The sequence below is a fragment of the Osmerus mordax genome, chromosome 4 (assembly GCF_038355195.1).
Source record: "Osmerus mordax isolate fOsmMor3 chromosome 4, fOsmMor3.pri, whole genome shotgun sequence".
In the NCBI taxonomy this organism is placed as follows: Eukaryota; Metazoa; Chordata; class Actinopteri; order Osmeriformes; family Osmeridae; genus Osmerus; species Osmerus mordax.
Window position 1 is genome coordinate 14,114,699 of NC_090053.1, and position 15,040 is coordinate 14,129,738.

The 15,040-nt window shown below is 41.9% G+C and overlaps 1 long non-coding RNA gene across 1 annotated transcript; it reads left to right on the top strand.

Annotated features, from left to right (window-relative positions):
• The first annotated feature begins 8,357 nt into the window (after nucleotides 1-8,357).
• On the top strand, nucleotides 8,358-8,791 carry LOC136941460 (uncharacterized). The gene is made up of 3 exons (XR_010876530.1): nucleotides 8,358-8,445; nucleotides 8,589-8,618; nucleotides 8,725-8,791. It is a non-coding gene; the product is annotated as an uncharacterized lncRNA (long non-coding RNA).
• Nucleotides 8,792-15,040: the final 6,249 nt, after the last annotated feature.

The window sequence follows — 15,040 nt, forward strand, 5'->3', positions numbered from 1 at the left end:
TTGAAAGAGGAAGCTTTTTAATGATTTGAAAGGATTTACCATTACTTTTAATGGGAGAATAATTTGCACAAAAACCTTAATGTCTTAAAAAGTATAAAAGTGAGAAATACCAAACGTCATAGCCAACATCTCCTGAAGGAGCTGAACGTTTTGATACAAAAATTGTAGGAATCGGTGAAAGTATGCAGAACTAGTTAAAGGCCAAAAAACGGCGGAAGAACTAAGAAGTTGATATAATAATAATAATAATAAAGAGAAACAGGAAAACAATAGTGAGAATGCTTAACAGCATTCTCACAATAATAACTAGAAACGGCTGTTCCTGCGAAACAGCAGTGAGAATGCTGAAAACCTGAATGGGGATAGCTGACCATGCTAAAAAAGCGTAAAATTGTGAACATTTTGTAGAAAGTTATAAGCTGAAGCTTCAAAGCAACCGAAAGGTATTTTTGAAAGGGGCTGGAGCAGCATTCCAACAATGATTTGAAAGGATTTACCATTACTTTTAAAGGGAGAATAATTTGCACAAAAACCTTAATGTCTTAAAAAGTATAAAAGTGAGAAATACCAAAAGTCATAGCCAACATCTCCTGAAGGAGCTGAACGTTTTGATACAAAAATTTTAGGAATCGGTGAAAGTATGCAGAACTAGTTAAAGGCCAAAAAACGGCGGAAGAACTAAGAAGTTGATATAATAATAATAATAATAATAATAAAGAGAAACAGGAAAACAATAGTGAGAATGCTTAACAGCATTCTCACAATAATAACTAGAAACGGCTGTTCCTGCGAAACAGCAGTGAGAATGCTGAAAACCTGAATGGGGATAGCTGACCATGCTAAAAAAGCGTAAAATTGTGAACATTTTGTAGAAAGTTATAAGCTGAAGCTTCAAAGCAACCGAAAGGTATTTTTGAAAGGGGCTGGAGCAGCATTCCAACAATGATTTGAAAGGATTTACCATTACTTTTAAAGGGAGAATAATTTGCACAAAAACCTTAATATTTAAAAAAGTATAAAAGTGATAAATGAGAAAATACCCGCAAGCTGAAAGCTGAAATTAATTAAAAAAATGTGTGAGTCACACAAAAGAGGCAGTGTGGAATCTGAACTGCATCATCTAACAACGCTAACAGCTAAAATAGCCTACAATGCGGGAGAAGCTGAAAGCTGAACTGTTAAACAGAAGAAGTAGGCTAGCTAGTCGTAACAAGAATATTATCGTTTTAACAGATGAAATTATAGTTGGGATGGTAATAGCAGTAGCAGATGTAGCCTACCATTGAGTGTGTTTACTCTGCTTTCTTAGTAGGATTCAATGTGTTGATGGAATGAAACATACAGCAGTAGAGCCGATACAGGAAGACACGGCGACACTTTGTTGCAGAAGGATGATGGTGCAAGTTTTGGCCGTGGAGCATACAACGATTAATAAAAAAGAATCATGTAGACGCGTTTATTGAGTAATCGCATAACTAATTACACATGTAAAGGGAGTAATCGTATTATTGGTATAAACCGACAATTGCTAGTAATCGGGTTTCTCATGGTCAAGTAAACGTACCAATCACCTGTGTGAGAGACTGAGTGGTGCGTGTCTGTCGTTACGGTGATGGTGCAGCTATGATTGCTAACGCGGTGAGGGCACAGAATAAGAGAAATGTAGCTAGAATCCACACCTCAAACAAGATAACCTAGACGCAAAACTGTACGTCCAATCCGAAATATAAGGATATTTTCCGAGACCCAAGACTCTGCCGAAACCAGAGATATTCTTTATATGTCTGTGCAGTCAGAAATACGAATCTACCTGCAGTTTCAAAAACGTGTTCCTTCTGCTTTCCTGGTGCGTGTTTGTTTGGTTGCCACGGCGATTGCGCAGCTGTGATAGCTAACGAGCTAGGCAGAGAGAAAAACGACCATTTACCTAGCATCCACACCTCAAACAAGTTGACCTAGACGCAAAACTACACGTCCAATCAATAAAATGAGGATATTTTCCGAGACCCAAGACTCTGCCGAAACTAGAGATGTCCTTTATATGTCTGTCCGGTCAGAAATATGTCTCTACCGGCAGTTTCGAAATCGTCTTCCTTCTTGCTTTCTCTGACGGATTTTACCCACCTCTCCATTGAAGTTAGTGAGAGAATTTGAAAGGCTGCTCTCGCTTCAAGGCTCATAGCTGAAAAACTGTCAAGGTGAGCTCTTTAGTAGTTACATTGGCTGAAAGATTACAATTTTTCCTACATTTTAAGGTATAACTTGTTTCTGTAAGTTAAACTATATGAACGTTAGAGGAATTTGTTTGACAATTTAGTTGAATATCAGAAAAAGAGCAGCCAGCAGAGTGTGCCACTCTGCTGGCTGCTCATTCATAAAAATCAAGAAGGAGCAAACATTTTAATGTATTTCAAACTGTCATAATTCAAAATTGGCTGAATATTTGAAAAAGCTGAATCATTTGGGAATAGCTGAATGTCTTGTGAACATTTTAAAGGTTGAATGGTGTCTCTAGCTGAAAGTATGCTGAAGTAGTTACGTTTGAAAGAGGAGGAAGCTTTTTAATGATTTGAAAGTATTTACCATTTCTTTTAATGGGAGAATAATTTGCACAAAAACCTTAATTTCTTAAAAAGTATAAAAGTGAGAAATACCAAAAGTCATAGCCAACATCTCCTGAAGGAGCTGAACGTTTTGATACAAGAATTGTAGGAATCGGTGAAAGTATGCAGAACTAGTTAAAGGCCAAAAAACGGCGGAAGAACTAAGAAGTTGAAAAACAATAGTGAGAATGCTGAACAGCATTCTCACAATAATAAAGAGAAACAGGAAAACAATAGTGAGAATGCTTAACAGCATTCTCACAATAATATATATGTGAGAGAACAAAGGTTGTGCTCTCGCCGAAGGCTTGAGCACACCCAATTATGCATTTGTGCTGCCTGTGGGGAGCACAAAACCGATGTGTTTAATGAGACGGTTGCCCTTGTCAATACTGGTAATGTGAAAGGTCACTATCATGGCCGTGGGAACTAGGAGTGCTGTAGCACCCCCTGACAGCACGAGAATTTCCAATGATACAACTTGAAAATTCGCCACCGCGGCACAGCCCAGCACCGCAGTAAGCGGACTGGCCATCGGGAGCACCGGGAGAAGAATAACAATGCAAAACCAGGCTAAGAAACGTAAGGGTGGGGCTGAAAAATGGAGACAAAAAGACATCACCTTCACTAGACAACGTTGTACCTTGGTCGGCTGGATACGTTATTTTTGGGTCCCATGGACAACGTTGCCGCGACGTTGTACGTTGGTCGGCTGGTTATGTTATTTTTGGTCCCGTAGACAACATTGCCGCGACGTTGTACCTTGGTCGGCTGGATACGTTATTTTTGGTACCATGGTTTATGTTGCCGTTACGTCGCTCTTTGGTCGTAGGACAACGGATCTCGAGTGCATTATAAGTGGTTTATCCAGAGATGGAGAGATCACACTGGACTACTCTCAGTTCTGACACTTTTGTAATGTAGCCATAGTCTACATGAATTTAAATCACACACAATATTAAATGTTGCATCCCAGCACGTATAAATGTAGACAATGCATGTAATTCATGTGCAGCTCAGCCCCAGCATGTCATTGGTCATCAATTTTCTCATATGCAGAAACATAGCTTTAATAAATAAAATACTTCACTGATATAATTTAGTCTTTCATTCTTTACTATAAACATGTACAAAAGCAATCAATGTGTGATGTGTAACATGATTAAGAAAACATTCATTGTAAAGCACACCAAAGTTGTATGACACACAATGCAAATTTGTGCTCCAATAATTTTGTAATTGCAAGGGTTCCACCGTCTTTCACGCATTGGATTTTACCTGGAAATAAGCTACTTCAAAGGTGAGATTCTTTACAGAAATAGTTTAAATATATAAATGTATTTGCAGAAATTGAATGGGGCATGCTATTATGTATAGGTTTGAAATGTAGGCTATTTAGCCTGTTTATCTGCTATCTGATTCACGTTGTTTAAGTTAGGATTTCGCTAGCTAGAGGTAGGCTAATAGGTTAAACCCTCCCGAAAGTTATATTGAAATGGTGAAATGCATATATGATATCAAAGTTTAGCATCTCACAAATCACCCACAAAAGAATCAGTGAAGGTAAACGTTCAGAACTGTTAGAAAACCTTGTTCCAAAATAGTTTATTTAGCCCTGAATTTTAAAAGACTGTGCAGCTAGCGCGTGGCTGATCACGTTTTGATCACAGTCGGTCACGGCATGCACAGCAATATGGCGTTATAAAAAACTGCGTTTGTCGCTCCTTAATGAGCAGTCTAATTCAAAATCACCTTAAACTAGAGAGGGTACAATTTCTGGGGAAATTGTAGGGTGTGCTTGCTTGCGTCGGTTGCACAGGGGTCCGTTTTTTAATGACATTTTTACAACTAATATTTCTGTATATTTTATATAAAAATGCATAGGGCGTACTTATTATTTATAAAGATTACATAGATTTAAAAGCATCTTTTTTTTGCTGCTCATTTACAACTCAAAATACGAGTTAAGTGTAGAATGAAATATGACGTCTTCTCATTTCCCCTGCAAGAGGCAGCCTCATAGCTGAATCAACGAATACATTTGGCAGACCGGTGTAAAAATTGACCTAATCTCTATGACTTAAACGTCCTTTTAAGTTTTCCCTTCTCGTGATATTTTCAGGCATTTAGCCTACTCATATTGTATTCATTCATTAATAAAGAACACCCTTTGAAGATTATTCTACAACGTTACCGGCAGAAGATAGAATCGCGATTAAAACAGTACCATCTGCTAACTGAAAATATGCCCCCAAAAAACGTAAATAAGCTTGACATTTATTTAGTGGAAAATCGCTCATTCATAAAACGCTCACTGGTAGCGATCATTTTCAGTAACAACGCAAAATGCAATATAGCCCTGTGTGGAGAAGCTGCCCCGGTAAATTGTACTACTACAGTACAGTACTAGACTACTGCTGTGTTCGTCTTGGTAGCGATTGCGTTGGTTGAATTCGATTAAACGTTCCGTCGTACGGTTTAGGCTGAAATTAATTATTTTCATGAACAGATTGACAAAGTTTAGGCTGTGGCAATGAAGTTCAGGTTAGTAGTCAGATAGTGTCACCTATTGAAAGACTTTTGATTTAAGTAAGGGGAGTGCCGAACATGTTCTGTCGCCGTTTGACTTCCTAAACAGCTGTGTAGATGTTTTTGTCGTGTGTCTCGCGTAGGCTACAGTGTTGCAATGAGCAACACTGGTTTGAAACCATAGGTAATGATAATTTCACCAACAAATCGTTTACTTGTTATGTAATGTCATAGTAAATCCTACAAAGAAAATGTATTTGTGAGGAATGTTTATTTTAACGATTGAAAACAGATGCATCATAGACCACTGTGGTATGTGTGGCCTGGGCAACAGAGGCTAATGTCATGCTAATGCTTCAGTGAAATAGTAGACTACCGTTTCCGAAAGTAGATGTGGGCCTACTTCCTTAATAATATCAGCTAATATTGTACATGACATTTCATAATTGTGTTTCACATCACAAAGTAAAATGAGTAAATAGTTATCACCCTGGCCTCTTTGCTTGTGGCGTTTCTGCAGCTGCCTTGCAGTAAAGCTATAGTTAGCCTAGCTATCCCCCAAGTTAACAGATGTGAAACGAATGTTCTGCCAAAGGTAGTCACGCGTGTTTTCGTGACGTAGTGACGTTAGTAACGTCAGTGACTGTGGCTAGCAAATTAGCCACCGTTAGCTTCACTTTTCACCACAAAAACGCAATTTCTACTTAAACCATGCAACGGAACGTAAATAAAAATACAACCAACGCAATCGCTAACAAGACGAACCTTTTGACACCGCCATTGTGTATGTAGTCCAAATATTGACTGATCCTTAAGGGGGCGAAAATAAATTATAATAATAAAAATAAATATATACGTGAAAGAACAAAGGTTGTGCCCTTGCCGAAGGCAAAGCACACCCAATTAATTGAGTGACGAAATGCTTTGCTATCTATATTACTCCTAAGTATTATAGCTAGCACAGAGGTGCAATTAGAATTCCCATTTGAGAAAAAAGTTTTCACGGCCATTCTTCATGAAATGAGTATGTTACATTTTTTGAGGAATACCGTTTACACCGATGCAATAACAAGTTACTGTAAAAGCGCTTGACTTATCTCTTCTCTTGATAACAGGATGTATAATGTCGTGGAGAAGGACTGGTTGGGATTGTAGCCCAATGCTGGAACTTTAAAGAAAATGGGGTAAGTATACTTTAAATCAGGGATGCCAGGGTGAAATTGGACAGGGGGACAGATTTCTTTCAAGTGAGACCTCAGGGGGCCGGAGCACACTTTCGGACTGAAATGGCCAAACACTGACTCAGCCTACCTATCCATGTGTTATTTGAAATTATTCATAAAAGCCTACACATCAATAAGAAATTGCATTGGCACCAAAATATTCTCACAATGAGGCCTACAATTACATAACCTAAAGCAGGAGACAGTTACCCTCTAAAAACCTAACATTTTCCTATCCATGCAAGTAGCCTACATTTATAAATTAGAAATGCACCAAAATAGACTAGGTGCCAACAAAACACATTTCATATAAATAACACAAGTGTAAACTGTTAATTACTTTTATTATATTTATTGAAGGCCAGCACATGAAAACATGTCAATGCATAATTAGGCCAATTAAAAGAAGGCCAGGCCAAGTAGGCCTAAACGAGTCACAGAAAGTAAGCACCAGAATAAAGTCCAACAACAGTCCAACAATAGGCCATTGAATATCCAGTAGGAATCAGTAAAACAAAAAGGCTCTTGAAAAAATAGCCAAATATGAGCTATCTAAAAACATTAAATTGGCTCAATAACACGAGGCGCATTAACTTTGCCAGTCATCACCAGTCAACCCCAACCCATATTTCCACACACCCATATCACACTGGATTATGATAAATGGGGAGACCAGCCTACTTCAGATACTTGCCGAAGCCAGACACCTTTTAACTTTCACCAGCTTGTCCATATTGGGGGACAGTTTCTGGGCAGTGGCTATTTTCATAACATCATTCAGATGTCCGTGCGTCAGGCGATTGCGCACTTTCGATTTATTAATATTCATCACGGAAAAGGCCTGCTCACATAAATATGTTGTCCCAAACATACAAAGTATTTTACCTGCAAAGGCCGTGAGCATTGGGTACTGTGGTGGCAAGGATTGAACGAACTTTCGTGTGTATCTGAAATGACAAAAAAATGACTAAATGTATCTCGACATTTGGAGAATAAGGCTTGCTGTTTCTGTAGCGATAATGCTAGCTCGTTTAGCTTTTGAGTCTGAAGTTGCCCTGTGTACTCGCCGTATTTCTGGGTGTGTGCAGGGCTGCCAACTTTTCGGGGCGAGCCATCGCAAGCTTCACCCCCCCCCCCCCCCCCCCCCGCCCTTAGGCGAGCTTTCGCGAGCTTCACTCCCCCCCCCCAGGCGAGTTTACACGGCTGTTTGCGCGTCAATGATGCTTCACTCCCTGAACCTGCGCCTCGTCCGTTACTGTTTACAACGTTAGCTTGGCTACTTGTTTGGTGTTGCCTTTTCAGCGTGAGATATACAATGTGGGGCGTGAGAAATGTTTGAAATGCGTGTCACACGGCGAAACCGTGATGGCAGCTCTGTGTGTGTCCTTTTGATGTTGTACTCCTTTGCTACAGCCACTTGTTGAGAACAAATAAGACACACGGGTTTGCCTCCTACTTCCCAAAATAAATACTTTTGTTTCCATCTATCCTGAAAGATGCGACCTTCAGTGTCGACCTTCCTCTTTTTAGATAATGACAACTCGATCAGCACTACCGGGATGCTGCAGCTGAGACGGGAAGCAGTAAAAGACCAACTGACGGATTCCACCGAAAAAATTAAAATGTTAAAATATATTCTCCCCTTATCACCCGCGAGCCGGATGTGACGTAGAGTCGGGCCGGGTCCGGCCTGCGGGCCGTAACCCTGGCATCCCTGCTTTAAATCTATTATGAGTATCATGTCACTAATTCTTCCAAGTTGTACATGACATCTGTTTTTGGATTAAGTTTATTCGTTTTAATATCAATATCAATATGCTAATAGTATGTCCACTTTCATTTCTGTACAGATTATCCTACCACCATCACACGGCCTAGCACTGTGTCCTTGGGAAATTATGGTAAAGTGATGAATGACCGTTTATAACAGTTACAATAATTGTATGAGCCATGGCAACCCTAAAGGCTATGTTTTGAAGCAAAAGCATGACTTAAAACTTTTGCATCACCAAATGCCATACCCCTAGGTGTCAACTCTGGTCTGGTGGAGGAGAACCCGTTGGGGGCCCAGGAAAACAGCTGGCAGCCAGGCAAGTGTAAATATAAGACACTCAAAAAAATACTCAAACCATTGCCAACTCATTGTAAGGCATACCTAAGTTGTTCTGATCGTGGGGGAAACATATTTGTCAAAACAACAAATGTTGTCATATGCTTTGTATACCCCATTCAGCTGTACCATCTTGGGCAAAGACCATTCAAGGTAACATTTGTTATTTACATCAATGTTACAGCTAATCTAGAAGAACCACAGTGTATGCCAATCATGCAAACTTTTGTAAACTCGTTTTACTTGTCCGTAATTAGAGACACATTACAGGTTATGCTCCGGAAGATGGAGACATTGGAGGAGAACCAGCGAGAGGCTCTCCTATTCAGGCGCAGAGGGCAGACACACTGAAGAGGTGCCAGTGATGGACCTACAGGTGGCCCAAACACAGGCTGAACTCTTAAGGTGTTGGAGTTCCGAAACAGTGGTAGGTGTTTGGAGATGCCATTAACTGGCTTATACGCAGCGTTCAAATTGGTGCTGACAATAAGTTCATGACTTCTAATTGCAGACGCTGTGATGAAGTGGAAGACGGGACTAGGAGAGAAGGCTGTGGAGCTCGTCATAGCGGAGACACTCAAACACGCCCCGGCAGCCCATTCAAAACAAGCAAGGTGAATGAATCATGATTGCAGCTTCCATATCCAACCTTTCACATGGCTATGTGACAAAACTAGAATCTCATAATATCTTTTTTTGATGATGTATATTATTTTAGATGTGATTTATGACTTGTATAGCCCCTTTCACACATGCAATTATGTTGATAGGACACTAACTTATTTTGTGCTTCATTGTCAGGGCCAACAGACAGGACCTGTAGCGGGGACTGGCAGAAGATTTTAATTCACTGTTTGGCACTTTGTTTGAAATAAAATGACTGAATGTTACATGGTGATGCTGCCTTGTTTATGATTAGCTTGAGTTAGGCTACTCATCACACAAACAGTCCTCCTAAAGTTGGCTACCATGTAGCCTATTATACAAGAACAAGTAGCATTTGGGGCAAATGAGATCTGCATATGAACCACCCCAATATAAGCAGTAGAATTGAGAAATATAGGTTACTTAATTAACGTCGCAGTTACGGACTGGCAACGTCACAAAATTACGTTGCTAGGAGGTCGCGGTTACGGACTGGCAACGTCAGAACATTACGTTGCTAGGAGGTTGCGGTTACGGACTGGCAACGTCACAAAAATTACGTTGCCAGGACGTCGCGGTTACGGACTTGCAACGTCACAAGATTACGTTGCGGTTACCTTCGGGCATCCCACGTCGCCAAAGACGTTGCGGCAACGTATGTTTGGTCATCGAGTGACGTTGCGGTAACGTAAGGGCAACGTCACTGTGTTACCTGGGTACCCCTGCCGTAAACACAACCCGAATGTAGGCTACTCATCACGTATTTTGGCTTGTCTCAGGGCAATAGCCATATTTACCACGATATCACAGCCCCTTAATGACAGCACATATTGCAAAGTAATACTTAGATCGTCACTGTTAACCCAGACAATATCAGTTTAAATGCGAACACTGCTGAGTAGTAGCCTATGTATGTAGTAATATTCTACCCGCAACACAGAACTGAAGGTGTCAAATTTATTTGTGACTAGCATCCAGGTAACTTTGTGAGGTTTCTATAATACATACATTTGTATTTTGTCAAAAAAACATACAACACTCATGTAATGCCATCATATTGTCTTTATTATGTGAAGCACTACACATGTTTGTATGAAGTACTATAAACAATTATTACATCTAACATACAGGTAACTTTTGGGGTTACTTGGTTTGGGGTTCATCCAAAACAGCTGGTTAGCTGTTAGGGTTACCTTGTCATGATTGTCAGAGGGAGGATGTCTGTGCCTTTGTTTCTATATCATGCCACTTATCATAGGAGTCATTAAATCAATGAAAGTAATTTCACACATGATTTAATTTAATAAAGGTCTCTGACGGTGCAGGCCTGATATGAAGAGTTGATGCAGCCCACGCTGCTATACGATGGTGGCTACTGTTACACGGGTGCAAAAAGTGGGTATGCGCTATATGCGGCGCAGCACCATGGGGGCGCCAAAGCGATGGTAAAAAATATTAAATGAAAACTTTTTGGGGGGTATTTTCTATATTTAGTTTCTGTTGTGCGTTTCTGCATTTCCTGAATGTTATATAAAATTTTAGAGGACTAACAGGCTAGAGTAGGCGCCCTATCTCATAAGATTCCGTCATAGAATTTTGAAATAGAAGAGGGAGAGGGGGCGCCATGAGCGCTGAGCGAAGATGGATAAAGCTAAAAAGCTGTCGGGGGCGAAAAATGGAAGAAAGAGGGAAAAGGAGATGACATGTCGAGGGATGCAACAGCAATTAAATACGTGGATGGTGAAAGGCAAAAGGTAGGATTTAAAGTGTCACGTCTGTGCTTGAAGACTTGCAAATATTCATGTTAACAGCTAGCGTTTGCTAACACTGGGAATGTAGCAGCCAAATGGGGGTTTACGGCTAGCTTAGAATACGCAAAAACAAGGTTGCTGAGCTGAAAACGTGAACATATCAGGTAGCATGTACAATAAATGACAAGAATCTGGAAAACATAACTAATGCAATAACTCGGGTTTACCATCATGCATAGATTTGCTACCAAACTTGAAGGCTTGCAAATATTCATGTTAACAGACTGTTCTCAGACTAGCTAGTGTTTTCTAACACTAGCAGCTAAAGTGGGGTTTACGGCTAGCTTAATGCAAACCAATTTTGCTGATAGCTAGATTTAGATTGTGGTTAAACCCTATGGTACCAATCCCATGCATGACATATCTCAATTTTATTAAGATAAAATAACAACTGGTAAATATAAGGTAGCCTTCACAATAAATGACAAGAAGATGGAAAACATAATGTATGCAAAAACTCTGGTTTACCATGGAATCAATAATAGATTTAGTTTTACCATTAGCTGTTCATATTAGCTGTGCTGTCAGACATACAGGCTATAGTTACATCTGTTGGGTGACATGGAAGCTGTAATTACAGGGTCACATATCTCTCTTCAAAGGTCTGTGCTAAGTGGCTCTCCATATTTGTACTTTTAAAATCCAAAATGTGAATATAATTTCAACAGCAGCACAACCTTACTGCATAATAGTTGTCTTATCTGATGCCATCACTAGGCTGATTTAACCCTTGTGTTATCTTCGGGTCATTCTGACCCATCAGTCATTGTGACCCACTGTCGTATTGTGACAACTTTACCGCATACAAAAACAAAGTGAAGCATTTTCTTTTAACCGTTGGGGTGTCTCAGACCCCCCACATTGCGAAAGTTAAAATAAAATTATTTTTATATTGGGTAAATACAACGATGGTTCGTTATGAACCTTTGGGTCATGTGATCCGAAGGCAGCAAAAGGGTTAAGAAATGAATTTAGGCTGCTATATTTAACATTGAGTTCATTTCATTCAGGTGTGAGGATGGTGGATCAAGAAAGATAGGGGAAGGCAACAGGTAGGTCTAACATTAGGTGGAAGTGTAGGGGGAGCCACTTGATACCAACAGATTCATTTCTTAATATTATTAATATGGAAAAACTCATATGGAAAATCTATTGCATAATGTTTGTTTGACAATATGTGTTAGTGGAGAAGAACACAGGCAAAAGAATGAGACAGACATGAGGTCGGCGATGGCAAGTAGAGATGAGGCCAGTGATGACATCAGGTAGGAGTTCTGTTAGTTAGACCACACAAAACTAAATGTCCAGTATGGTTTGAAGTTCTGTTGACCAACCTATTCACTGTGTCCTTTTTGGGGGTCAAATAGTGCAGACAGAGATGGAAAGCCACTCACCACTGAGGAGGAATTGGGGGAGAATGTGGAACAGAGATGTGAAGATGAGGTGGAAGAGAATGTGGAATAGAGAGGTGAAGATGAGGTGGAAGAGAATGTGGAACAGAGGTGAAGAGGAGAGGGCTGAGACAAGGCCTTACTCAGAAGACCCATCTGACTGGCCACCACCACACCAGATTGAAGACTCATTTAGGCAGTGTATGGTTGAGAATGGCCCACAGAAATGTCCTGATGGGCCGTATCCAAGATCAGACAAGAGTAGAACAGTGTTTCCTATAGGATTTTTTTTTGCAGTGGGGACAAGTCTGTCTGAACCAGTCCCCCCCCCCCCACCCTGGCACAGTAAAAAAAATCATTTTTTTTGACACAGTAATTCAGGAGTTGTCTGACAGATTTTGCATCTTCAGCTAGTGTGCGAAAGTTCATTGTTTAAGTTCATCTTTAAAATGGAACACATGACAAAAGCTGAGTTGGAGGAATCAGTGACAAGATATGCCCTGGCTACCAATGATGTTTCAAGGGATATCATTCAGGAAATGTACCCAGCGAGCAGTCTACTTAGGGATCATGAAAAGGTTCTGGATAAATGAAATGTCCTCCTACAGGAGAACCTTGATTTGTTTTTTCCAAATCTAACGGTAGCCCTGAGAGTTTTCCTGACAATGCCTATGACAGTTGCCTCTGTGGAGAGATCGTTCAGCAACCTAAAGCTGATAAAGACATACCTTCGTTCCTGTAATGTCCTTTGACACGACACTGGTGGACTCAAATGCACAACTCAAAAGGTTTAACAAAAATGTTTACTCGGCAAACGTTACAAACAAAGAAAAACACTCTAAAACTATAAACAAAACCTGGTTGTATGCAGAGCCGGTTATAATACTTGCCGATGATCACATGGATTGAACAAGACGAACTGGCACAAGACAAAGGGAGACAAGGACTATTTATACATGAGGTAGGGAAAACAGGTGAAACCAATCTGGGGCGGGGTAGACAATCACAATGGCGGGAATTTCACACAAACAGGAAGTGCACAACAAGACTAGACATGAGTGACTCAACAAACATGACAAGACATAACAGCACCCCTCCCCCCCCACTAGGACCGACTCCCGACGGCCCAGGAGCCTCCGGGTGGCGGGCATAGAAGTCCCTGACAAGACCCTTGTCCACGACGAAGTGCGAAGGGATCCAAGAACGCTCCTCCGGACCGTAACCCTCCCAGTCCACCAAGAACTGAGCCCCGTGGCCCCGGCGGCGGACAGCCAGGAGCTTCCTGACGTTATACACAAGACCGCCGTCGACGACCCGGGGGGACGGAGACGGGCACCAGACTGCTGTCCTTGACTGGCTTGAACTTGCTGACATGGAACGTGGAGTGGACATTCAAGGACCTGGGAAGGCGTAGACACACGGAAACCGCGTTAATGACTTTTGATATGGGAAAAGGACCCACAAACCTTGGAGCCAGCTTCCTGGAATGGACATGAAGGGGCAAATCCTTGGTGGCAAGCCACACCCTCTGGCCAGGTCTGTAGGGAGGAGCCGGTCGTCTGTGTCAGTCCGCTGCCGCTTTCATCCGGACCGAGCTCCGGAGGAGTACCCGCCGAGCACTGGCCCAAATCTGGCAACAGCGTCCAATCATGGCGTGAGCCGAGGGGACCGTGACCTCCTTCTCATTGGCCGGGAACAGGGGAGGCTGGTAGCCATTGGCGCACTGGAAAGGTGAGAGGCCGGTGGCAGCCGATGGAAGAGTATTGTGGGCGTATTCCACCCAGGTGAGGTGGTCACTCCAGGTGACCTGGTTCTGGGACACAAGGCATCGGAGGCAGGTCTCAAGCACCTGGTTGAGGCGTTCGGTCTGGCCATTTGACTGCGGGTGGTAGCCGGAGGACAGGCTGACAGTGGCGCCGAGGAGCTGGCAAAACTCCTTCCAAAAACGGGAGAGGAACTGCGGTCCCCTGTCTGAAACAATATCATTGGGGAACCCATGGATCCTGAAGACATGCTTCATCATGACCTCAGCTGTCTCCTTAGCAGAGGGTAACTTGGCAAGGGGATTGAAATGTGCCATTTTCGAGAAGCGGTCAATCACCGTCAGGATGGCCGTGTTACCTCTTGAAGGTGGTAATCCGATCACAAAGTCCATGGAGACATGGGACCATGGCCGGTGAGGAACAGGAAGTGGGTGGAGCAGGCCTATTTGGGCCCGAGGTAAGGTCTTATTTCGAGCACATACTGGACAGGCCGCCACGTATTCGGAGACAGCCTTTTCCATGGCCGGCCACCAAAACCGCTGCTTGATTACGTGCATGGTTCGCTTAGCACCTGGATGGCACGTAAGCATGGAGGCGTGAGCCCAGTGGATTACCTTGGAGCGTAAAGATACAGGGACAAACAAACGGTTAGGTGGACACCCCCTAGGTGCCGGAGTCATAGCATTATTCTTCTTCACATCAGATTCTATCTGCCATGAAACTGCTCCCACCACCCGGTTCAGTGGAAGAATCGGTTCGGGTCCTTATATATAATATGTTCAGGGTCATAAAGGCGGGACAGAGCATCAGGTTTAGCGTTTTGTGAGCTTGCTCGAAAAGATAGCGTGAAGTTGAACCTGTTAAAGAACAGGGTCCATCTAGCTTGACGTGAATTGAGTCCCTTTGCTTTCCTGATGTATTCCAGGTTTTTATGGTCTGTCCAAACAAGAAAAGGTTGCTCCGCC